The following is a 26,193-nucleotide window of genomic DNA, read 5'->3' on the forward strand; positions in this document are numbered from 1 at the left end:
AAATCATCATACACTTTATCAAAGATATTTATGGAAAAGAATGGTAGGAAGAATGATGAAAACATGACCACCAGTCTTCCTCAAATTAAAAAAATTTACATCTTATGGTATATGATACTTTCAAATACATAACCATTCCTGTTGCAGTTTACACAAACTGCAGTAACACTGAAATACAAGAGTTTTCCAAAACCATGTGAATATGTATGCAATGATTTTTAAAGAAGTAACTGCAAAACCTTTGTCGTAGTTTCATATAATATGTTAAGCACTTCTTTCAGAAATGGAAAAGTGACATAGCTGCAGATAATGGGACGGAGAAAGCCTGAGGTCAGTGCTCCCCATCAGCAGCTCTGCTGAAGGGAAGAAAATGACCAACATCTTTAATCCACAATTGAGTAAGATTTTCCTCTTTATGTATTATTTAAATGAGAAAATGCTCATATCTTTCTATTCTTGTTGGTCTTTTAAAAATAGAATCAGAAGGCTCCTAGAATCCCCTGCCTCTTATAGTCTTATTCCCCCCCCAAAAAATTTCTAGAAGAATAATGGATAGATAATGTGTAATTTATGCTGTTCTTAACAAGAATGGGAAACACATTTGTCAGGAATTTTCTAATCACAAACAACTTTTTATATATCGGTCAATAATCTACTCCTCTTAAGCCACATTGTCTTTAAATTAAATAAAAGGCTGGCTCAGGCTTGTGTTGTGCATTGTCATTTCTAATGCTTCTTAATGCAATTTTTAAAATTTATTTATAATTATGTTCCCTAAATTAGGTAAAAGAAAATAAATATCAAACATTGGTTGAGAGATCAGACTTTTAACTTATTTTTTATAATAATATATAATTAGACAAGCTTTCAAAGTTTTAAAAAATTATATGTCCATGATCAGTGACTCCTCTAAGCATTTTTCCCATCTCTAAGTGCATTGCCCAGCCAGTTCTAACTTGCTTTTAGACAAAGGAGGATTTCAGTGAACATTGGACTACCGAAGACAGTCAAACTCAAATTAGAACTTTGACTTCAATTTAAACCAGTAACTCTGGCCAAACCCTCTCTAAGTACATGGTATACCTATTACTGCTGAATCACAACAGGATTAGGTCTTCTTCTCTAATATGTATATTGATAAAACTGAGCTAAGGCCCCTGGAATGTGCTCCAATTTTTGTCAAAAAGAAAAATCAAACCAGAATTGAGAAAAACAAAGAGTGGGGTGCAAACTATAGTCGATGTCAGAAACTCACAGGCAGAGATCAGAGGACACATGGATGACCACAGGAAAAAAGGGCAATTTGCACAAAGAAACTACTGTTGGTGCAATTTAAGGTAAAGCTGCACTTTAATGTGATGATAGTGTGGCAGAAAGGCATGATAGCTTTTCTATGGTCTCCTTAAACTCACTTTTGCTCAACATTTTGTTTCGATCAAGAGGGGCACTTAGAGACTGAAAATTAGCCTACCTATTCAAAACTTAGCTACTCTGAAATTAGAAAAATAGATTCCTACCATGGAAATTTGACTTGGGGTAGTAAACAAACAATACAATATATAGATAGTGTGTAATAAAATTGTATACCTGAAACCTGTATAATTTTATTAACCAATGTTACCCCAACAAATTCAATTAAGAAAATAAACTCCTAAACAGTTAGTATATTTATAGAAGAAAATGCTTGCTCTTTACTCAAAAGAAAGCTGTCATTTCCTTTTTCAGCTCCTATCTACTTTTGCTTTGTATAATCTTAACAAGTGGCATTGATGCCATATTAGCACCAGCAAATTAGAAATAAAGAAGCAGTATACTGACAGAAAAAAAAAAAAAAAAGACAAATATCCTGAGAAAACTGAAAAATACAGAATAGAATCAAGCATTTTCAGTAGGGCAATATGGAATCAATTAGCATGAGCAAAAATAAAATTCAGTTAGGCCATATGGACAGTAAAACAGTATAGTATATAGCATTACCTAAGGTTTGTTTATATAAGGTAAAGATGTGGAAAAGGTGATTTTGAAATATTTTGAATTCTAGGGGAGGAAATTACATTATTCAGAAAATAGCTATCTAAATGGCTCATTCACCAGGAATTCTGCATGACTAAGTTATTGATGCATCATAATTATAAAGAATTGATCTATGTATTATTATCGAATTTTGAATTGCTATTAAATCCTGGAGAGTTAACAGAGTTATCTTTTCAACTTTTTATTGAGATTGAATCACAATAATGAAAGCATACATAAACCTACAGATTTGTTTTGTTTATAGTAGAAACACTCCACTAGTGAGTTGCACACTATAAGAAGTGCCTTAAATCTTCTAGATTACTAAGGACTAATTTAGGGCCCTGAGATAAGTAGCAATTTAATCCAATGGAAGAGAAAGTTACTTGAGTTAGTAAAACTTTTCTGTGAACCTCTGTGAGGACAAAGAACATTAGTTTTCAACTACAGAAATCTGATGATCCACTGTTAAACAAGGGAACATGTGAAAATCTAAAGCTACATAGTATCAAGACATCCCAATAAAATATGAGGCTTAGCCCTGGTTGGTTTGGCTCAGCAGTAAGAATGTTGCCCCGTGGACCAAAGAGTCCTGGGTATGATTTCAGTCAAGGGCATGCACCTCGGTTGCACTTACAGTTTCTCCAACTGTGGTCAGGATCATTCAGGAGGCAGCCAATCAGTTTGTCTCTCTCATATCAATGTTTCTCTCTCTTTCCCTCCCACTGTATTTGAAGACAAGTGCAAAAATATCCTAGGGTGAGGTTTAAAAAAAATATATGAAGCTTAAATACAAAGGTCTATTAATTCTTTATAGAAAATGTTCCATACACAAAAATTATGACTTCAAATTAATTTACATCCAATTTTGTCTATTATACTTTCATTTAATATTCTTGAGGTGGAAATTCAGAAGAATATTGGCACTCATAGTTTCATTTTGAGCAGAATAATATTACCTTTATAAGAAAAAAAATATAAGTAGGAATAAGAGTTGATTATGCTCTCAGACATTGCTTAGTACACATATAAACAAAATGACACAAACTTTCAGGAGGCCAACTAGACATTTGCAATGTACATAAAACTTTAGTAATTCCTGCTAAGGAAATAAAGAAGTGAACAAAGCTAACTATAAAAGACTTTATCAAAGCATTATTTTAATAGGAGAAAAGCAAAACACTTCAAATGTACTCTAAGAGGTAAATTTGTGCTTTTTTTAAAATTGTGGCATATTTATATATAATTATATATTTGAAAAATTAAATTTACTTGAAAATATTTCATGATATATTATGTGAGAAGAAACAGGTAATTATATAATTTCACTTTTAAAGGATGGTTAAGTGTATTAAAAGATTTTTAAAATGTACATAAAAATGTTAACAGTATTTGTGCCTAGGTGATATTTATTTTCCTTTTTCTTATATTTTCACAATTTTTCAATGAGCATGTATATATTTTACAAACATATAACTACTGTAAAAATATTTATTTTAGAGTATTGTATTGTTAAACATGTAAATAGCTACCACTTAAGCTTAACACAAAAGTGTCTCATGTTAATCAAGTTTAATTTCATAAAATCACTGTCTAATTGACCCAAAAGGCTTATGTTGACTTCACCAAAGCTAAAGTCATCTAAAAAACAACTAAATAGAAAATTATATAAATTGTCACATAGCCATACACTGAACATACAAAGCTCTATAATACAGCATTAAAAGCAATATTATAGGTAAATACCTAATGACATGGAAAGACCTTTTCCTACATAATGATATTTATACCAATTTATTTTTATTCATAAGCAAAAATATTTGCATAGGAAAAAAAGATGAAAAGATTAAGATCAAATGATTTTTTATTGGATAGTGACATTGGAGAAATTTTTATTTTCTCCTTTTCTACTTATTTAAGGTCTAAAATATCTATAACAAACAAGTATCACTATACAAAAAGAAAAGTTTTTTTAAATTTAATATAATTTAATTTAATTTTTTCATCACCATTTATCCTGAAAAGTTTTCTAAATAAACAAAAATAAGGAGAACTTATAAATAAATAAATATTTATTTATTTATTTTCAAATATAAATTATACCAAGAATAAAATATTCTAGCTATTTTACAACATTCAGATGGATCCATTAGATTATTTTTCTCCAAAGTCAATTCTCTCAGATATTTTTATATAAACATATCCTGAAAGACACATAAAGACAGTGACATTCAACAAGATGTTATATGAAGTGATTCTTAAATTTAGGTAAGGTCAAAGTTACAGACTAAGTGACAACTAATACTTAAAATTTTTTAGGACAAAATTGTCTTTCATTGATCTCCAGAAGGTACTCTGCTGTGAAGGTGATCTCTGAAAGTTGCTGTCTCAGCTGAGTCATTATCTGGGCATTTATACCTACCATGAGCAGTTTCATTATTTTGTGTTGTTTTTTTTTTAAGAGAAAACATGGTCCCCAATTGGAGGAATCCCTTTTATATACCATGATGCACAGGTGCTCATCCTCTCTTCAGGCAGATCAGGTTCCCTTTACTTCATGATGGCATGCCAACCCTTCCACCTGGACACCATGAAGATAAATCACAGCACCTTCATTTGAACCGCAATGCAGAGCTTATGTATTTCATTCACTTTGTAGTGAACTCAATCTTGCTTATGATTGAAGATTGAGATAATTAGCATTTGTAAATGACTTCAGTTTAAGAAACATGTAAATCACAATTTCTATAGGTCAAGCTAAGTGATGAGAAAGCAACATTTTTAGATTTAACTCAATTTTCTCACCCATGATTTCTGTTTCTGAAATTTAAGATTCAGTTTTATATACTCAGCCTTCATGGATAATAAAAGAAAATGCCATATGTCTAGGAAAGCTCCATATTTTACCAAATTACACTTGAAGATGCATATTATAATGCTAAATAACCTTTCTAAAAAAAAAATTCAAGCAATAAATCAATCATTTTTAGATATTTATTAGGTAAAGAAAGCAAGATAACCTATAGCCTTTCTTTTTCTTTTTTATTTTGTTACAAGGAAGTTCTGAGTTAAATATCCAGATATTTCTTTTTACATTAATTGTAAATATAAATAAGGTCTTGTTCCTAACTTCACTTAAATCCTTTCTGTAGGTAAGAAGTGCCTAGTTTTGGCAAGCTTGAGACTTTAAAGAGTGTCTAAAAATGTAGACCACTGATTGTTAGACTACGCTTTGTGTAATCTTAAAACCTTCATAGTTACCCCAGGAGCTACCATGAGGACCAAGGGATAAGAACTTGACTTCCAACCTCTGGTTCAATCAAAGCAGCTGATCAGAGTTTATTCACGTATTAGAATTTCTTAACACACTTATTTGACAAAAGCATTCTAAGGAGAAAAATGTTTTTAAAACATTTTACAGATATGGAGACTAAAATCCACAATAGAGTATAAATTCTAAAGACATTAGTGATGGTGATGATGATAATTTATTTCCATATGTAAAATATTCATCATATAAAAAACTTATCAAATCAAATCATATCAAAGATACTGTTGGTCACTCACTAAAGATGTGTAACTGGGGGAGAAAAGGATAAATGAAGTAAATCCTGGCTAGGAATTATTCCTTTTTGCTGTCTTTCTTCCTGTCCAAGAATTCCATCCCTCTAGCCTTTTTAATGAGTGTTGAGAAGTAGGGGAATGAAGATCAAGGTATATTCTGGTAATTTTGCACTTTAAAAGATATTAGGCCTTTTCCGAAATGTTTGCATGTGGTTGGTCCATCATTAAATCAGACTGTTCAGTGTTTCCTTTCTGTTAGATGCTGAGTATTTGCCAGGTTTCATATTTTTTTTTGTGCTAAGTTTCATCATCAGTGGTTTTGTAAAGCCTCAGTAAAATATGGCCTGTTTTACACAGCCTTGTGGGGGAAAAATGCATTTACTTTTCTTGCCATCATCTGTAACTTAAAGTAATTCAATATTTTATTCAACCTCTAAGAAAATCTTACCAGTCAGATTTCTACCCTTTAATAATATTTTGCCAGCCTTGGAGTTATTACAATTATTTGATTGCTGTGAATACAGTGGAAAATAAGAAAACTGCCTGTTTCTGTTTATACCTTAGGCAGCAAGTGTCAGATTGTTGACTAAGATTGTCTAAATATCTGCATGCAGCTTTACAAGAAGGAATTTTTAAATTATTTAATCCACATAAGTTTCACCTATCATTACTTGTGTTTTCCTTCAGAGTCATCCATTTGTATCATTTTTGGTGCCCAATCAAATGCATCATTTCACCTAATTCCTTTCACTTGCAATTTAATCAAAAGGAATGAGCAACTTGGTTAATTCAGAATGAACATAGCTATTTCTTTTTATCCCTTTTCCCATCCAGAGTACAGCTTCCATTGATTTCAAAGGGATCATTTGATTCAGATTAGCTCTGCAGGGTAGAGAGCAAGATAGGAAATGAGCGGCTCATTAAGAGTGTGAAACTATTTCTTTTATAAAATGTCTGGTGAATTCCACTGAGCTGCTCTTTTGAGGTAAAGTCAACTCCCTGCAATGTCTATTTACATGAACCATATGCACCTACTGCCACGAGGAAACAATCTCACCTCCCTTCATGCCTCTCAGCCCAGAAAATGCCCCTAAATTAGTGGTTCTCAACCTCAGCACCTCAAACATTTGGGTCTGATAATTCCTTGTTGTAGGGAAGGAATGATGTTTTGTGCACCGTAGAATGTTCAGCAGCAGCCTTGGCCTCTACCCATGACATGTCAGTAGCACCCTCTACCTGTAACAACCAGCAGTATCCCCAGACATTGGCCAAAGTCCCCTGGAGACAAAATCATACACCGTTGAGAATTTCTAGGCTAAACCAATGGTTCTCAAAGTGTGGTCCTTGAATTAGCAACATCACACAGAAACTTTTAGAAATGCAAATTTTGGGGCCCCACCTGAACATACTGAATCCGAAACTTCCAGGATGGACGCAGCAATGTGTGTTTTAACAGCCCTGAAAGGATTCTGATGCACGCTAAGTTTACAAACATTGGCACTAAACCAATGTTAACACTATTTGGTGGAAGGACCAGAATGATCTGGGATCTTGTTAAATGCACATTTCTAAATTAACACCCGCCTTAAACCACCAAAACTTTGAAACTTCTCTGAGGACATGGATCAGTAAAGTCTGGTGTGTGTGTGTGTGTGTGTGTGTGTGTGTGTGTACGTGTGTGTGTGTTAAAGCACCCTGTTACTCATAAGCACTTTCAATTTTGCGAAGTATTACCCTACTCTCCATCTCCTGAAGCCCCCACTGTAAAATTGCCCATGGTTTCTTGGGCCAAAGATTCCGTTTCTAGTGTCAATTAAACCAAAAGAAGGAGCATCTGATGTCTTCTTAGACACAGTATGACTGATGATCTTAACAAAGATCCTTAAGACAGAACTGGAATTCTCTTTTAATAGGCTGCATGGCTCCTGGAAATTCTAACCAAAGCCAAGTGCTTCTTCCTCTACCCCAATGTTGTGTAAGGCTTAAAATTACTATTATATGCTGTGTTAACATGGAAGACCGAGATGTCCTCAAATAACCTACCTGCAGCTACCCCTTCCCACTCTGTTCAAGCAGATAAGGTCCCCTAGCCAAACAACTCTTCATATAGGGTCCAGGCACAGTGCCTATTTATGTCTGAGAAGTAGGCTTTGGTTCCCTACCAGCCCACAGAATTATTCAAGCAAGCCAATCACATCCTCTTGCAGGAAATAAGGGTACACTACACTTTGCTACTACAAGGTTGGCTTCTTACAGTCTGCTTGTTCACTGTGTTCCTACGTGCAGTACCAAGTGGCTTTGGGAAGCATGTATCACCCTCCTTCACCGAGCCTGTTCAACTGCTGTCCATCTCATCTGTACAATGTCAGTGCCGTGTGTTTGACTAGCCTCATAACTAGAGGGTAAATCCCTCCTCCATTAATGGGGTAAAGAAGAGGTGATCAAAATAACCAATAAAATTGATGAGTAAAGGATATATCACAGGGGTTAAATCTCTACACTGATATAGACATAAAAGTAACATTGATTAAGTATCCATCATATAGTATGCTTTATATACATTATTCTCAAGACTCACAGTAGATATTGTTCTCATTGTAGGGTAGAAGAAATTCAAGCTCCTAAAAAGTTAATTAATATATCATTTGTAAGGTGTGATGCTTAATTTTATGTGTCAGCTTGACTGAACCACAGGGTACCCAAACATCTGATAAAACATTATTCCTGAGTGTGTCTGTGAGGGTATTTCTAGAAAAGATTAGAATTTGGATTAGTAGAGTAAAGCAGATTGCCCTCACCAATGTAAGTGAGCACCATCCAATCCATTGAGGGCCTGAGAACAAAAAAGGCAAAGGAAGATTAGATCCCTGCCTCCCTCCTCCCCCTATCTGAGTCATAAATTTTCTCCTACCTTTAACACTTCTGGTTCTCACCAGCTTTTAATTCTACCACCAGCTTTTCTAGGTGTCCAGCTTGCAGACAATAGATCATAGAATTCTCAGCCTCCATAATCCTGTGAGTTAATACCTTATAATAAATCAATCATAGATACATAGAAAAATAGATAATATGAATAGACAGACATCTATAGATATATAGCTGATTGGTTCCATTTCTCTGGAGAACATAAGGGACATATCTAAGTCTATCTAATGACTATTTATGTTGCAAATGGCAAAAAAAAACTCAAAACACAATGAGAGTTTATTGACTCCTACATCGACAAAGTCCAAGGGAGGACTAGCCTCAGGCACTGCCTGATTTGAGGCTTAAGTTGCAGGTTCATTTTCTGGCTTTGCTTCTTCTAATGGTTGACTTTGTTTCGGGCTGCTCCCTTTGTAGGCAGCAAAGTAGCTTCAGCAAACTCCAGCCAATATAGAGGAAGAGTGCTTGCCCCTTCTGGGTGCCTCTTTAGCAGCCTACTTTCTCTTGGTACAAGTATGTGACATAAAAATAGGCTTACAGGAGAAACAGTCATAAGCTATTGTGGATCAAGCATGGTGTTTCTTGGACAATACAATTAACTGCATAAAGAATACAGGGGCAGGTTTCATACTATTGGTCAGTCCCATGAGCTAGGAGTCATAGCTAGAGATCTGCTAACACAAGTCTAGAAACAGAAAATGTTGTTTATTCACAATAGATCTCTGGTGCTCTGCCCATTCCCTTCGCACTCACTTTCCTACCCCCATCTTAACTTCTGCTTCAGAGAAGTATGAAATGTTAGGATGAGACAGGGATGCTCTGCGAATCTGCCTGATCCACAGGCTGCATTCTCACAATAGTGGTGACTGACCCATTTGTACAGGAAGAGCCACTCATGCTTTTCTTGGGTTCCATGCTTACTTTCTGCTATGATGCTAACTCCATGCCTCCATGAGTACTAGCCTTGGCTGGGGATTGACCACTTAGCTTTTGGACACTTGCTGGCTCCAGGCATCAGTCTGTCAGTCCTCCTGAGCCACAGGCCCCAAGCAGAAGAACTTCCCTCAGAAAAGCCACGTTTCTTCGTTTCTACTGTCAGTAAAACTAGTTTCAGCCTTAGCTTATCTCTATACTATAGACCTCACTGAAGGCTTCAAAATGTAGCAAACATGCTCACTATCCTAATTACTTCCTACCTTACTTCCATTGCTGCTACTATGGTAAACATAGAGTCCAAATGTTCAATAGGCATAGATTTAATCAGTACATAAGAAGGATGGGTGATAGTCATGCCAAAAAGAGATGAAACTTCTTAATTGCTCATCTTTTTGCTTCAGTTTATCTAATTCTACTCTTTTGAGACCTAATGCATTCCTTTTTGCTTAACCTGGAGAGCCTAAAAGTCTTGGTTAAAAGAAAACAAATGTATCAGTTCATGGAAGTTCAGTAGTCCATGGGCAGAAGGTTTTTAGCTCAGACAGGGACTTGTCCAGTGGTACATTGCAAAGTAGAAATGAACTCAGAAACAAGAAGCAAAATGTGAGGCATAAACTGAAAACTTATGAAGGAGGAAATAAGACCCAGAAATAATTACATGTGTTAACCTCATCCCCAAAGAATTCTCCAAAATACTGAAAAATGTACTAGATAACATGCTGAAGGAGGTGATGCTAGTTTTACCTTAATATAATAACACAAAGTGACCTTATAACTACGGTTATGAGAAACTAAGAAATGTACTATAGATAGGGAAGAGCAAGTATTTTTGAGCCTTACCAAAGCTTCATAAACATTACCAAATGCAGTTCTTATAGAAAGCATTCTTCATCATTGTGCTCAACAACATTTAGCCAGTGGCACAGCCTATCAAAGCCACCAGTTCAACTGAGGGCCAATATACCCTAAACTTTTTGCTTTCCTTTCAGGGTTGGTGTGCAAAGCAGTATTTCTCAACCTTGTCTTTATACCAGATCCCATCATCAGAGGGTATAAAATAATTATCCATTCTCAAGTCTTAACTCAGACAAATTAAGTCAGAATCTATAGGGTTGCAGCTTAAGGAATCACTTTTGAGGACTACTAAGGTAGCCCAATAAATGTTTTAATATTTTGTGTGTTTCATATTATAATAGTTCATTGCATACATCCTTTATATTTTGATATGCATGTTTTCCCATCTGGCCACCCACTCATAATTTGAACAGTTTTTGGAAGAGGTGTGTGTGTGTGTGTGTGTGTGTGTGTGTGTCTTTTAATGTGATTCCCAAGAGATATTTCATACCAACATATTGGATAAAACTTCAAAACATTTAAGCATTTCCCTTATTTCCCTTTTGCTTCGAGAAAATACAGAACAATTCTAAATCACAGCCTTCTTAAACACCAGCTATCAGAGAGGACTTCAGATATTTAAGCAAAATTTTCCTTCATTTTTTTTCTTTCAAATCAACCTGTCAAATAAAACTACTACACGTTTGCCAAATTCCACATGTTTGAAAATTAGAAAATAGTATCAACAGAAATAAACATTGTTCAGCATGTTTTCAATTTTGCTTCTTATTTACACAGCCTTGTGTTTAGTTACTGGTCATAACTAATAGAATTATACATAACACATTGTTGACTAGGGAAAAAATACTAATTTTCTTTTTTATCTCAAATTAAGTATATAAAAGTAAAAAGTATGTCTACGTTGTTTTCCCTATAAAACACTAAATTTGGCTCACAGCTCTACTGCACAAAAATTTGAAAGGCTATTCTAACATCTTATAAAAGATGCAAAAATTATCTTAGCAAATCATAAAGATATTCCAGTTAAATGATCTGGTATTTGCATTTTAATGGCTCCTTTCAGGCTCCACAAACAATCCAATACACAATTCCTTCAAAATGAGCTATGATCAGGAACTACAGAAATTACTCTTGATATTAGACCTGGTGCCTTATTCATCTGGACAGGGATAGAAAGTAATGATACATGAGAGGAGCAAGGTGAAAACAAATGAAAGGAGTCACTCCAATCTCTCTGAGGCAAATAAACCCTCATTTATTTAAACTATGGTTATCTGATTGCTACTTGAATATCCCATATTAACAATAGCACCTGAACTGAAACAATCGAAAGGACTGAGGCTAAAGGACCATTAACCTTAGTTATATATTAGCCCCTTAACTAGAATTAATTGATACTGAATTTCTGATAAGCTTAGCAGAGATGAACAAATTCATTTTATATGCCATACATGAGCATGTATCCATGTATTCATGTATCCATGAATATGGTGTTTTGCTGATATACAGTGCTATTGTCCTCTTTTGCACACTGTATTCCATGGAAAACAGCATTGATATAAATGACAATTAATATAAATATCATGTTATATAAATTTCAAGGTTTGTGACACTGTCCTTATTTTTTCATTTTTTTGAAGTTTCTTTAAAAAGAAATGGATATTTTAAAGGTTTATCTCCATTTCCACAACATATTTTATTTTTTTATTTTTATCCTCGCCCAACGACATTTTTTCCATTTTTTGTTCAGATAGAGTGGGAGGGAGAGATAGGAAGAGAGAGAGAGAGAGAAACATCGATGTGAAAGGGACACAACGAGTGGCTGCCACCCGCATGACCCAACCAGGGCCGGGGACAAGCTGCAACCAAGGTACATGCCCTTAGCAGGAACCGAATCCAGGTCTCTCTGGACCGCAGGCTGACACTCTAACTGCTGAGCCAAATCGGCCAGGGCTCCACAACATATTTTAATCAAAATTATAAACAGGTTTATTCAAATACATATAAACACACACATACTACATACATATATATATTACCATAACTGCTATACAGAGCACTGATATTTTACATTGTGACTACACCTGACTTATGGCCCATTTGATTTGTCTGAAATGAAGGTCATTGACTACTTTTTATGGTAGATCATTTCCGAATCAATTATCACCATAGTATTTCCTTGCAAGAATGTATACATTGCATTACTATATAATCCTCTCTCTTCCTCTGGCATTTATAGCACTAGTTCAAGAAAATTTAAAAAGGAAAAAAATAGGTATCTTTTTATATATAGTTGCCCCCTGGAATGTTTTTACTTTAAATTAAGGTATATACTAAACTATATTTGTAGTTTAAATATACTTCATATTTTTCCAACAATATATAAGATTTGTGTTAGATCTTTACACGCTAGTCACATACGCTATTGAAAATTTGATGAGGATGTATCACAAGAAGATGAAAATGGTAAGATAAATTTACTTTTTAAATTACAGTACATGGCATAGTTAACTAACAGGGACAAACTTAAAGCTTCCTATAACTGGAGAATATTAGAAAGAAAGTATAATACCATTATATAAATTATGGTATTCTTTCACCTTTTCAATTAGGGTCATCTTTCTTGGAGAGAAAGGCATATAAATATCAAAAAAAGAAAAGACATCAAAAATGCTTAAAGACACTTGCATGCATGAAAGGTTTAAGAAAAAGTAGGACTTTTGTCTGGTGAAACTACTTTCATTACAAAGATAAAACTCATATCTATACACCTCTGCCCCTTGTGTCTCTGCCTGTCTCCCAGAAATCTCTCAGATGTATTGCTGCTATCTCAACTGCATGAAAGTCTTGCCAGTCAGTAACATTCATTAAACATCACTAGATGCTTAATAAATGTTTCTGAGCATTATGACAGGTGCTCTAAGAGATGCAATAGAAATAAAAGATACAGCCCTAGACACCTAGGAACTTTCAATAGTAATGATTATGCATTCTATATAAATGGACTAAAATAGGGTTTCCAAAGTAATATATAAATAATTGCAAATTAAAACAATGCAAATAGCCCTAGCTAGGTAACTCAGTTGGTTAGCGCGACATCCTGATATACCAAGGTTGTGGGTTCGATCCCATCAAGGCACATACAAGAATCAGCTAATGAATGCATAAATAAGTGGAACAATAAATTGATTTCTCCTGCCCCTTCTTCTCTCTAAAAATCAATAAATAAAACTTTTTAAAACACAGTGCAAATAATTTACATATGCTGATGTGATTCGGTTGGTGATCTAAAAAAGGCAATCAGAATGTTCTGAATCATGTATTAAAGGATCAAAAAGACATAGGTTAATGAGCTAAAGAAGGACAGTTTTTCAGAGGGTAGAAGGCTTGCTTAAAATGATGGAAAAGAAATAAATCCTGAAGCAATGTGGTTGAACTAGAATCTGAAAGACTATGCAGCAGGCTATTGGTGAGACTTGCTCATCTATCTCTTTTACAACATCACTTACCAATTTGTTATCTGGCTGGTACAGTCCCGAGCAGAATGGCCCATGCTTTTGCTCTTATTTGACTCCTTTCATGAGGGGAACTGCCCTTCAAACAAACAATGCCTCTCTAACCCAATTCCTGCTACCACTAGCCATTAAAAATGCAAAATAAATGGTAGAAAAAAAGGTGTCATTAACTCCCGTCTGTCTTCAATGAAATGTCTTAATAGTTCCCTTTGTACTTTAAAAAGTCAAGACATTGTTGTATTGTTAATATTAATGTAATGGAGATCACACTGTGAATTGGTACAGAGACTCTCATAGTCCTCTACCCTCCCCAGACCACACTGACAGAAAAAGAACCCTGAACCAAAAAAAAAAGAAACACGAATTCCCTTTTACATGTACCAAATCCTCACTGTATGGTGTTGATTGTCATTGAAGTAGCAGAAGTAAAGATTGTGGAGCTAGCAGTAATTTATACTGACATCATTTACTAGCTGGTAAACATCATGACTAGAAGTTTATACATATTATTTGATCATAACAACCATTAATACTCATTATTATTATCCCCATTTTATGGGAAAAAATACTGAAGCCCAACTAAGCAACTTGTCCAAGGACGCACAACCGGTGGGTAGTGTGGTGGAGAGTCAAATGCAGGCCCTGCGGTGGCAGAGCACATGCTTTTAGACCTGACACCTGACTGCCTCTGCGTGTGCCAGGTGCCTACCCCATAAACACCAGCCCTTTATTTGTCACTGAAAATAATACCTGTTCTCTTAGTTGTCTTTTAAATGTATAAGGATTAATTTGATGTCTGTAAAGTGTTTTGATCTCCCCATAAAGACACACAGTGATTACAACTCCATTCCCTCCTACACCACATCTTCGATTATGGTATCCATAGATATGCAATTGTAGAATCAACAGAATTGGCATTCTCTCATGCCACATTCAGATTGTAATCAGTCGCTACTTTATCATAGAAACAATATCCCTAAAACACACTCGTTTTATTCTAATGTTTGATGCTTAAACCATCATTAGTCTCAGTTATTGTAATCGCCATTGAGTATTGCATTTTACCTTGTGAAGAGGAAATTTTAATGGAAATTTGGTCCTAATACCCACTGGGGGGGAAGGAAAAGTTCATGTGTTAATCAAGAAACAAATAATCTTATTCAAATATGCACATTCTTAAATTGCTCTCAGCTTTGAAATCTGCCTTTAAGTCTTAATTCCACTGAGTACTTACAGGTTCTTTATATTTTATCTCTGTACTTTTCACCTTTAAGAATTTCTTAAGATAGAATTTTGGAGCTAAGAGGGAATTTAAAAATAAACTAAGGCAAACCCTGTTTAAGAAACGAGAAAACTAAGGATCACAGATGTTAGATGATTTGCTTAAGGTCCTTCAGCTAAAATGTAAGAGCTAGAACTAAACCCAGGCATCTGATTTCAGATATGCACTATTTCTAGTCTACACAGCTTTCCATCTATTCCCATGGCTTTAAATCCTCTATGCAGGTGACTTCCAAATCTCTCCCAGGTTCCAGGCCTGTATTGTCACTACTTAGTGGAATTTTAGGAGAACACTAATATTGAAAACTAACTTTATCTACTTCTCACCGGAACCTATTTATCTCCATATACTCATTGCTCTTAACATCTCTTAACCTCACGAGATGGGTATGATTGATCTGGATGGACTCCAGAAGGAAGACGTGCAAGAGATGGTTTAACTCTATTCTATCTCTAACCAGAATGGTGATGGAAGGAGACTTGGCTTGGGGTGGTGAACACACAATACAATATACAGATGATGTATTATAGAACGGTACCCTTGAAAATTATATGATTTTATTAACCAATGCCACCTCAATAAATTCAGTTTAAAAATGGTTATTCTCTTGCATTCCATTTGTAAACTTCTTTTTCCATATTTGATAAGACCCAACAGATTCAATCAGCCAATAGGCTTTGGCAAATGGAGCCACTTGGCCTATTAGAAGTTAAAATGTGGCTCTGGTGGTTACATATGGTCCAGCCAACCAGTTTAAACATTTCAATCAAGCCTCAACTAGCAATTATGTTTTCAGAACATTTCTCTAAAAAATATCTTCTATGACTGTGCATCTTGGCAAATTATGCAACAGTAGGAGGCTATAGAAATATTTGTGCATTAGGTTCACGAGCAATTTTTCCTCCACTGGAAATATTCTAGTATGACAATTCCATAGTGGATGGGTAATTGGGAACAAAATTTACTCCAAAACATCAAAATACTAGAGCTCTAATTCCACTCTAATTCTTTAGTAGAAGCAAAGAGGTATTTTAAAAACCTCTTTTCCTTTGTGTTTGGAAAAAAACTATTTTCTGAATAAAAATACCAAATTGTGTTTACTTATCTGTACATGGATATTTAGGTGGTTTCCACATCTTTGCTATTGTGAACAAAATGTAGTGTAATAATGAATCCAACCCATGTGCTAATCAAAAGGGCTGGACTGTATCCCAGAGTTTAACCTATTGGAAGCAAATTTAAGCTTACTCCATAAAAAACTCTCTAGAGTTACTTATTTTATATTGTAGTGGATGATGTGGGCCCTTTCCCTTTTTAGGCTGGTGCTCCAATTGCCCAGCTGCTGTAAGCATAGCTTAGTAATAGCTCAGAGCTTCCCTATAGCTGCAGAATCACCAAAGGGAACTGCCTCACCAGAGTGGTTATGCCCTCCAACACCACCACCCTTGAAATCTCAGCCAAGACTAACTGATACATGAGCAAAAAGTTTACCCAGTTACCTCAAAATAGAAACAGATCCTTAGTGCAGTTCTTACTCAGAGCTTCTGAATGGGATCACAGTGAAGCCAATTCCCAGCTGAGATGCTTTCTTGCTTAGCTTTATCCCATCCTTTACCCATCATCCCTCACTCTCCTCCTCCTGAGAGCCCTCCCTCAGTTAATCACTTGAACAAGATTCTCTGTCTCAGGCTCTGCCTATAGAGCACTCAGTATAGAATAAGGAGTTAGGTTTAAAAAAATAAAAATATCTAAGTGTAAATCATGAGCCTGTTTATTCATCACTGCTTAATTAAATGTAAACATTCCTTCTACTCTCAAGAAAACTTTTATCTTATGTTATCCACCATACTCCCAGGTGTAAACTGAGGAAACTTGTATGTGCCTAACAAACCTCTTCAAGTGTCTGGAGTTAAAAGCAGTGACAATGACCTGTATAGCAGAAATGTGTTCTCTTAAAAATAAGAATTTATGCATATAAGCATAACCAGTGGACATAGACAACAACGCTGGGGTGGGAGGAGGGCAGGAATGGGAGGAGGGTGTCAGTGGGGAAAAAGGAGAAGCATCTGTAACAAAAAGAAATTAATTAAATAGAAACTTTTGTTGAAGTTTTCCTTTCTCTCATTGAATTGCTTTGGTGACTTTGTCCAAAATCTATTGACCATATATATGTTCAATTCTGTTCAATTAATCTATTTGTATATCCTTATGCCATAACACACCTGTTTTCATTACTTTAGCTTTAAAGTAAGACTTAAAATCAAGTGGTTTATGTAAGTTCTTCAACATTCTCCCTTTCAAGATGGAGGGAAGTGTATTCTAAGTTCTTTGCATTTACATATGAATTTAGAAATAATTTGCCAATTTTTATTTAAGAAAAAAACCCATTGGGAATCTGTTGGGGTGTTACTGAATCTCTGAAATTTCTAAAGAATTGATGTCTTAGCAGTACAGTTGGCCCTTGTTTATCGCGGTTAATCATTACCAGACTCTGCTGCGATAAATGAATTTCCGTGAAATAGGATTCTTTATTTACTACAGTCGTCCCTCGCCACTTCGCACTTTGACTTTCACAGCTTCATTCTATCACAATTCTTTCAAATGCTACAGCAGCGAAAGTCAAAGTGCGAAGTGGCGAGGACGACTGTACTGAGTCCCACCTGTGAATATGGTATATCACTCCACTTATTCAGCTCTTCTTTCACTGTTATTTTCTATGACTTATCTCTACATTGAATGAACTTATGAAAAAGAGCTATTTGTTAGTATTAACAATGAATTTAATTGATTCTTTAAGATGGTATATTTGTTTTCCTTTGATAAATGCTTCCACTGGTTTGAAAAAAATCACAAAATTTTAAAATTAAAAAAACAACAACAACTTGCCCAGCCAGTGTGGCTCAGTGGATTGAGCATCATCCCATGCACTGATAAGTCCCTGGTTCAATTCCAGGTCAGGGCACATGCCCAGGTTGTGGGCTCGATCCCCAAAATGGGGCATGCAGGAAACAGCCAACTGATGTTTTTTTCTCATCAACTGATGTTTCTTTCTCTCCCTTCCTCTTTATCTGAAAAATCAATATAAAATATATTTTAAAAAAATAAACAGAGAAAAAGACCCTGAAGTTTATTTTATCTAATACTTTATTTTTATGAAAATAAGAAGTCTTTAAATCAAGATATAAAATACTTTTATAGTTATATTATAACTGGTTTTCCTCATTTGATTTTAATAGTAAAACGAGGGAGGAGAATACCTAGAAACTGCTCTTGTTGATTGTACATAAGATCGAGAAAGAATATGCTAACTCTTGTCCTCAGTTTCCTAGATTTAATTAGGTAGGCCCTGAGTATTCAAAAGTCACTGGTATAACTTAGATCATTTCAAGACAGAATCATTGATTTTTGTATTAATGTGTTTAATACACCTCTATTTTGAATGCTTATCATTATAAATATAGATAGAACATAAGGATCAAAAACATTTCTTAGAGCTTGTTTAAGCTCATACCTGTAGACTCTCTTAAGTAACCACATATTAAAAAGAAAATCATATAGAAAATGAAATACTTAAAAATATAGCAACATAGTATTTCTGGAGTATGAGTGTCAGCTGGAACTATATGATTAATATCTAGATCAGGGGTCACAGATTTTTCCCAAACAGGCCTGACTTCGAAGGCCATGTTCAACTCTGCTGTTACAGCATAAAAGCAGCCACAGATAATACACAAATGAATAAGTGTTGTTGTGTTCTAATAAAATCTTACCCACAAAAACAAGCAGTGGGCAGTAAGTTGCCATACCTTAATCTAAATTAATTATCTTCATTCATAATATAATGTACATCATATATACATGTAACATATATATCTTCATACATGGATATACATACTCAGACAAAAAGTATTATACTATTCAGTATAGGGACTATGTTCTGAAAATGAGAGAATAATATAAATAATGGAAATTCCCTCCTTTCTTTCTTTTTTCTATTACATGATTAGTGATGAAGTCATTTGAGCCATATCAAAGACATTACATTTATTCTCTGTGGATATTTTATTATCTTTCAAACAACTTGATAACAATACCTTATACTCATTGTTTCTATGCTTATAAATCAGATACTTTATAAATATTCATAGAAGCAGACTATTCCCTACAGAATTATCTCTAAAACAATAATTATGCAAATTACTGATTGTCCAAAGCACTTAATTTCTTAGCAATATGCAATCTGAGCTAGCCTAAAGACAAGGTAATAAACAGTCTTTAAAATAAATGATAGAAGTGCCTGGTATCTATAATCAGTGATAAAGTTTAGAAAACAAAATGAACAATTTTAGAGGCAATATTTAATTTGATAAACACATACTAAAACTCTTACTTCCATAAAATATATGACAGATATTATAAACACTGAAAGTCAATTCAGCATATCAAAAAACACTGTAATGTAATAACATCTTTCAATTATAGCAAAAGAGCAATTTTCCATCAGATTTTCCTGAAAGAATATTGTTTACCTATTGATGCATTTAACTCCACTAAGATTTTAACCCAACAAGGATGTTAAAACATTTACCTCTGTGCTTTTTTTCTTAGAGAAAATAAAACATTTCCTAATAGAATTATAATTGTAGTGTCTTTTCATACCAATATTTTTCTTTTGTAAGCACCCTGGAAGGCTTTTAATTTTACAAGTCAATCAACTATGAATACCATGACATTATGACCATGATAACAGGAACAATAGCTTTCAAATAATGATGAGAACTGATTTAGAAACTTTTTAAAATACAACCCAAATCATATTTTAGAAATTATGTTAACATGCTTCTTCCGCTAAGTTTTTTACAGAGATATTATAATAATTAATAATGTTTCATTAATTTGGTTTTCTTGTTTTTGTTTGTTGACTTAAGTTGCAGTGAAAACAGCTAAGCAGAGTTTATTGAGTAGCTCAACACTGCTCAATCACTCAACACTATAGGTGTCCCATGGGCTGAATATGTCCCTCACTCCAGGCAGCTTATGATCTAAATGGGAAGACAAGATATACAGGAAAAATATAACAATAAAAGCTTAAAACAAAAGTTTGAAACAATAGAAACTAGCACCGGAGTCCATAATTAATTTAAAAATAAAAAATAGAGTTGTTAACATAATTTAGAAAACATTTTCTAGTGATTGGGAGTTTATTTGTGTGATTGAACATCTGGGTTTCTTGAACATAAAGCAACCAAAGTTTTATGTAGAGACATCCCTAAAAATATAACTATGTTTATAAATAAAAGAAAACATAATCATGTGTTAAAACAAATGAAAGGGGAACAAATTGGAACACGTGGAAAAAAAAAACAGTATTATAATTAGTCACAATTAGTCAAAATATATCTAAAAGGTTTCTAGGAGACAAAGCTGTTTATTTGGTTTAAAAACAAATAAAAGCTGTCTGCAACAAGATTATATTCTGTTGTGAGGAAAGGGATGATAAATAAATGAAATTATTTCAGTTACTCATATAGACTAAGAAGATAACAATCACACATAAGATAAAAAATATCTTGGGAAGTGAAGAAGACTGGGTCAATATTTTAGCTACAGGTGGTCAGGGAATACCTTTTTTTTTTTTTTTTATCCTCACCCTAGGACATTTTTTCCATTTTTTGTTCAGAGAGAGTGGGAGGGAGAGAGAGAGAGAGAGAAACATCGACGTGAAAGGGACACATCGAGTGGTTGCCAACCGCACAACCCAACCAGGGCCAGGGACAAACTGCAACCGAGGTACATGCCCTTAATGGGACCTGAACCCAGGTCTCTCCAGAACGCAGGCCGACGCTCTAAGCGCTGAGCCAAACCGGCCAGGGCAGGGAATACCTCTTTGAGGAGACATTTGTACCAAGATTTTAAAGATGAAAAATGTGGCAGCCACGCAAGTATCTTGAGAAAGCTTTCCAAGAAGACGAGAATAAAAACAAGTGCAAAAGCTTCTAGGTGAGGATGAGCCTGGCATATTAATATGGAAAATACAGAAGAGACATTGTGGCTGAAACATTTTGAAAAGGGAGAGAATGTTGGTTTTTTCCCCCCAATTTTTATGAATTTATTTTTGTTACAGATGTTTCTCCTTTTTCCCCCCTAGACACCCCCCTCCCCATCCCACCACTTCTCCTCAGTGCCCCAGCATTGTTGGCTATGTCCATTGGTTATGCATACATGCATATACGTTCTTTGGTTCATCTCATCCATCCGCCCGCCCCCCTCCTCTGAGGTTTGTCAATTTGAACCACACTCCTTTCTATGTCTCTGGGTCTATTTCACTCATCAACCCACATTGTTCATTTTCTTCCACAAATAAGTGAGATCATGTGGTACTTGTCTTTCTCTGGTTCGTTATTTTTTAAAATGTCTTCCTACTAGAACATTTTACTTTCTTTGTGAAACATATTATGTAGTCTTTAACAGAAATTGCTTTTTAAAAAATTATGAAATTGTCTTCACATTGGGTGGGATTAATAACAAATTAAACATTGAAAAAGAAAACATAAGTAATTGTAAAAATATAGCAAAAGAAATGATCCAATATGAAACACAGAAAGAAAAAGAATAAAAAGTGAGAAAATCATCAGTCCAGTATGACTTTTTTCCTAAGAAGAGGTTCAATATTAAATAGACAGGAAAAGAATTTGGTTACAACCAAATAAAGTCAAATCAACTGACAAGATGCCTGCTCTAACAGTAGCTACTGAGATTGAAGTCATTTTCTATAAATAAAGTTACCCCCACATTTAAATTAAAAAGGAAATGTTTAAGAAATTAACAGCATCTTATAAAATGCTAATTTTCACCTTAGCTATCATAGATAATATTTTTATTAAACAAAAGCATTTGGCCCTGGCTGGTGTTGCTCAGTGGTCAGAGTGTCTGCCTGCACCCCAAAGGATTTCCAGTTAGATTTCCCAACAGGGCATGTATCTGGGTACCTGGGTTGCAGGTTTGATCTCCACCCAGGTTAGGGCGTGTGCAGGAGGCAACCAACTGATGTGTCTCTCTCGCATGAATGTCTCTCTTTCTCTCTCCCCCCTCCCTCCCTTCTACTCTCTCTAAAGATCAATGAAAAAAATATCCTCAGGTGAGGATTAACAAAAATAAGTAAGTAAATAAATAGATAATAAAATAAAAGCATCTGCCATACAGAAATACTTTCACACTGAACGTTTGCTAATCAACATGCAGCCTCCCTCTGGTCTAGGCCTATCAGTTTGGGTGAGTGAGTGTGAGCAGGTATCATCCTTTTCTTTTGTTCCCCTATTTCTCTTTTGTGTGCTTTTATTCTCTAATTCCATTTACAAATGTCAAGGAAGAACTAATGCCTGCCTCTCCACAAAACCTTCTCTGATACAATTCACTGTTTGATTTTTTTCCGTGAGTGTTAGTTTTGTTGTTATAACTAGATGGCAATTTCTTGCTGCAAGAACTATATTACACTTTTAAAATGTACCACAGTCCTAATACAACATTTGATTCATAGTGTGCACTCCATAATTATTAATATAACAAAAGGTAGCAAGGCAGCATCTCAAATCAGTGAAGAAAGATAGATTATTCAATAAATGTCATTGGGTAGCCATCTAGAAAAAAATAACATTAGAGCTATGCCTCATATTCTACAGAAGGATAAATGCCAAATGAATCAAAGATTTAATTGTAAAAGTGAAAGCATAAAAGTATTAGAAGAAACCTGAGAGAAGTGTTTTATAATCTTGGTGCGAAGAGGCCTATTTAAATATAACACAGAAGCTATAAATCAAAAGATTGATAAATTCTACAACATAAAAAATTTTAATAATCTTTATAGTGAAAACTACAATAAACCATGGCAAAAGAAAATGACAAGCTGGGATAAATATTTGCAACTCATATCACAAACCAATAACAATAAACAGCATCTATTTGATAATAAATGACCCAATAGAAAAATAGGCAAACAATGTACACAGATAGTTTGTGGAAAATGAAACACAAATAACTCTTAAACACATGAATAAGAGAATAAGAAAAATGAAAATTAAACTACACTAATATACCATTCTTTACCTATCAGATGGGCAAAAATACAAAAGATTAATAATACTGTTTGGCCAGGCCGTGGGGAAACCGGCATTTTTGCATGCTGCTAGTCAAAGTATAAATTGGCACAGCCTCAGTGGAGAGTAATTTGACAATATCTATCAAAATTATAGAAGCACATACCCTTTAATCCAACTCCATTTCAAGGAATTTTTCTTAAAGACATAGTTATATATGAGTGAAAAGACCTATATAAGGTCATTCAATGAAATATGGTTTGTAATAGCAACATTAGAAACTACCTAAGTATCTATAACAGGTGACTGGTAAAATAGATTATGAAATCCCAGAAAAAGAAAATAGTTTTCAGCCATTTAACAAAATGAAAGAAGGAGACAATTTGTTATTTGGGCTATGGAATAATCTCCAAGACAGTATGTGAAAAAGCAAAATTCAGAGTTATGCTGTGGGATATGCTACCATGTGTGTAAAGTGGGCTGAACAACAAGCATGTGGGCAAGAATAACACCTGCTTTGCTTGTATCTGCATAAGAATACACAAGAAATAGGTAATATGTGTAGCCTCTGGGGATGGGAACAGAGGTGAAGCAATAATTTTCATGATATTTTCACTATGTACCTTTTTTTTTTCATTCTGAACCAACTGACTACTCAAAACATATATTAAAAAATATATATTTTTATAAATCTTCCACAGCACCTAACAGTGCTTATAAAATAATTACTAATTCATGGGGGAGGGGTACCCAAATAAAAATACTGCCCTATGTTCAACCCAAGACATTATGTGCAATTAATATTTGACAAAGGAGGCAAGAGTGTACAATGGAGAAAAAACAGTCTCTTCAATAAATGATGTTGGGAGCATTGGACAGGTACATGCAAAAATATGAAGTTAGACCACCAACTTACATCCTACACAAGATTAAACTCAAAATGGATAAAAGACTTAAATGTAAGTCATGAAACCTTAAAAATTCTAGAAGAAAAGGTAGGCAGCAAAATCTCATACATCAGACATACCAGAATTTTCACTGAAACATTGCATAGAAACAAAGGAAAGAATTAATAAATGGGACTATATCAAACTAAAAAGCATCTGCATGGCAAAAGAAACCAGCATTAAAATGAAAAGGGAACCCACTCTTTGGGAAAACATACTTGCCAAAGATACATCGGACAAGGAGTTAAAATATCCAAAAATATAAAGTACTCATATAGCTCAACAAAAAGAAGACAATCCAATTAAAAATGGGCAGAGGACCTGAATAGACACTTCTCCAAATAGGACATACAAATGGCCCAGAGACAAATGAAAAAATTCTCAGTGTTAATAATCATCAGAGAGGTGCAAATTAAAATGACTATGAGGTATCACCTCACAACTATCAGAATGGCTGCCATCAACATATCATCAAATAAGTGCTGGCAAGGGTATGGAGAAAAGGGGACTCTAGCACACTGCTGGTGGGAATGCAGACTGCTGCAGCCACTATTAAAAAACAATATGGTGTTTCCTCAAAAAATAAAAAATTAAACTGCCATTTGACCAAGTTACCCCACTTCTAGGAATATATCCTAAGAAGCCTAAAACACCAGTCAGGAAGTATATATGCACCTCTATATTCATAACAGCACTATTTACAATAGCTAAGATCTGAAAGCAGCCCAAGTGCCAATCAGTAAATGAATGGCTAAAAAAGTTGTGGTACAATTACACAATGGAATACTATGCAACTATAAAAAAGAAAGCTCTCTTACCATTTGAGATGACATGAAAGGACCTGGAGAGTATTATGCTGAGCAAAATAAGCTAGTCAAGGAAAGACAAGTTCCATGTGATCTCGCTTATTTATAGAACATGATGAACAAAATAAGTTAACAATCAAAATAGACCCAGAGACATAGAAGTAGGGAACAGACTGACAGAGTTCAGAGGGAGGGGAAAAGGGGGTGGAGTGAGAAGAGATAAACCAAAGAATTTATTTGCATATAAGCATAACCAATGGACACAGACAATAACATGGGGAAGACAGGAGGGAGTGGGAGTCAATGGAGGAATATGGGGGGGAACATCTGTAACAGTCTCAACAATAAAGAATAAATAAATAAATAAATAAATAAATAAATAAATAAAGTTTAAAATTCTTTAATATAAATTATCATATTAAGAAGTGTACATAAACTATTTTCATTAATGATCTAAACATTTTGGACTATTTGTAAGTGTGGATATAAAGTCTTTGGTACTTAACTTCTGAGAAAACTGTCCTACAAAAGTAACAATAACTTCAAGTATTAGAGGAATATCTTCCCCAGCCCCATTCAACTTGAGATAGTTTTTGTCTGCCTACATTATACAAAATTTCTTGTAAGATCCTATTTCAAACTTCGATATGCTTCAGAAACATAATCCTTTTTAAAATATCTGCAAAATTGATGTTCATAAACACATTTTTGAAAAAAATTTTATTAGTATTATTTTTAATCCTCACCTGAGGACATTTTTTTTTGTTTTTTGTTTTTGTTTTTGTTTTGTTTTGTTTTTTTAATAATAAGAGTGAAACATCCATTAGTTGCCTCTCACATGCACCCCGACTGGGGATCGAACCCACAACCTGGGTATGTGCCCTGACAGGGAATTGAACCTATGACCTTTAAGTATATAGGATGACTCTCCAACCCACTGAGCCACACCAATCAGGGCCAAAATTGATATTTTCAATTGTTGGTATATTTTCTTCAAATCTTTCTTAACTCTAGAACAACTTTTTCATGTTTTATTTTTTAATTAGAAAACCCAAACACAGGATATGAAGACTTGTTGTTCCTATGGGAGATGAATTATAGAATCCTCTAGTCATTAAATAAAAAAAAAAAAAAAGTTGCTTATTTCATCTGAGTAATGACCTAAAGCCCTATTTTTGAGGATTACATGATATGTTATAATTTACATAATAGTAAAGAGAAGTAATGTCCCCTTTTTAACCCATTCCCCACCATTAG

The sequence above is a fragment of the Molossus molossus genome, unplaced genomic scaffold, assembly GCF_014108415.1.
Source record: "Molossus molossus isolate mMolMol1 unplaced genomic scaffold, mMolMol1.p scaffold_m16_p_8, whole genome shotgun sequence".
Taxonomy (NCBI): Eukaryota; Metazoa; Chordata; class Mammalia; order Chiroptera; family Molossidae; genus Molossus; species Molossus molossus.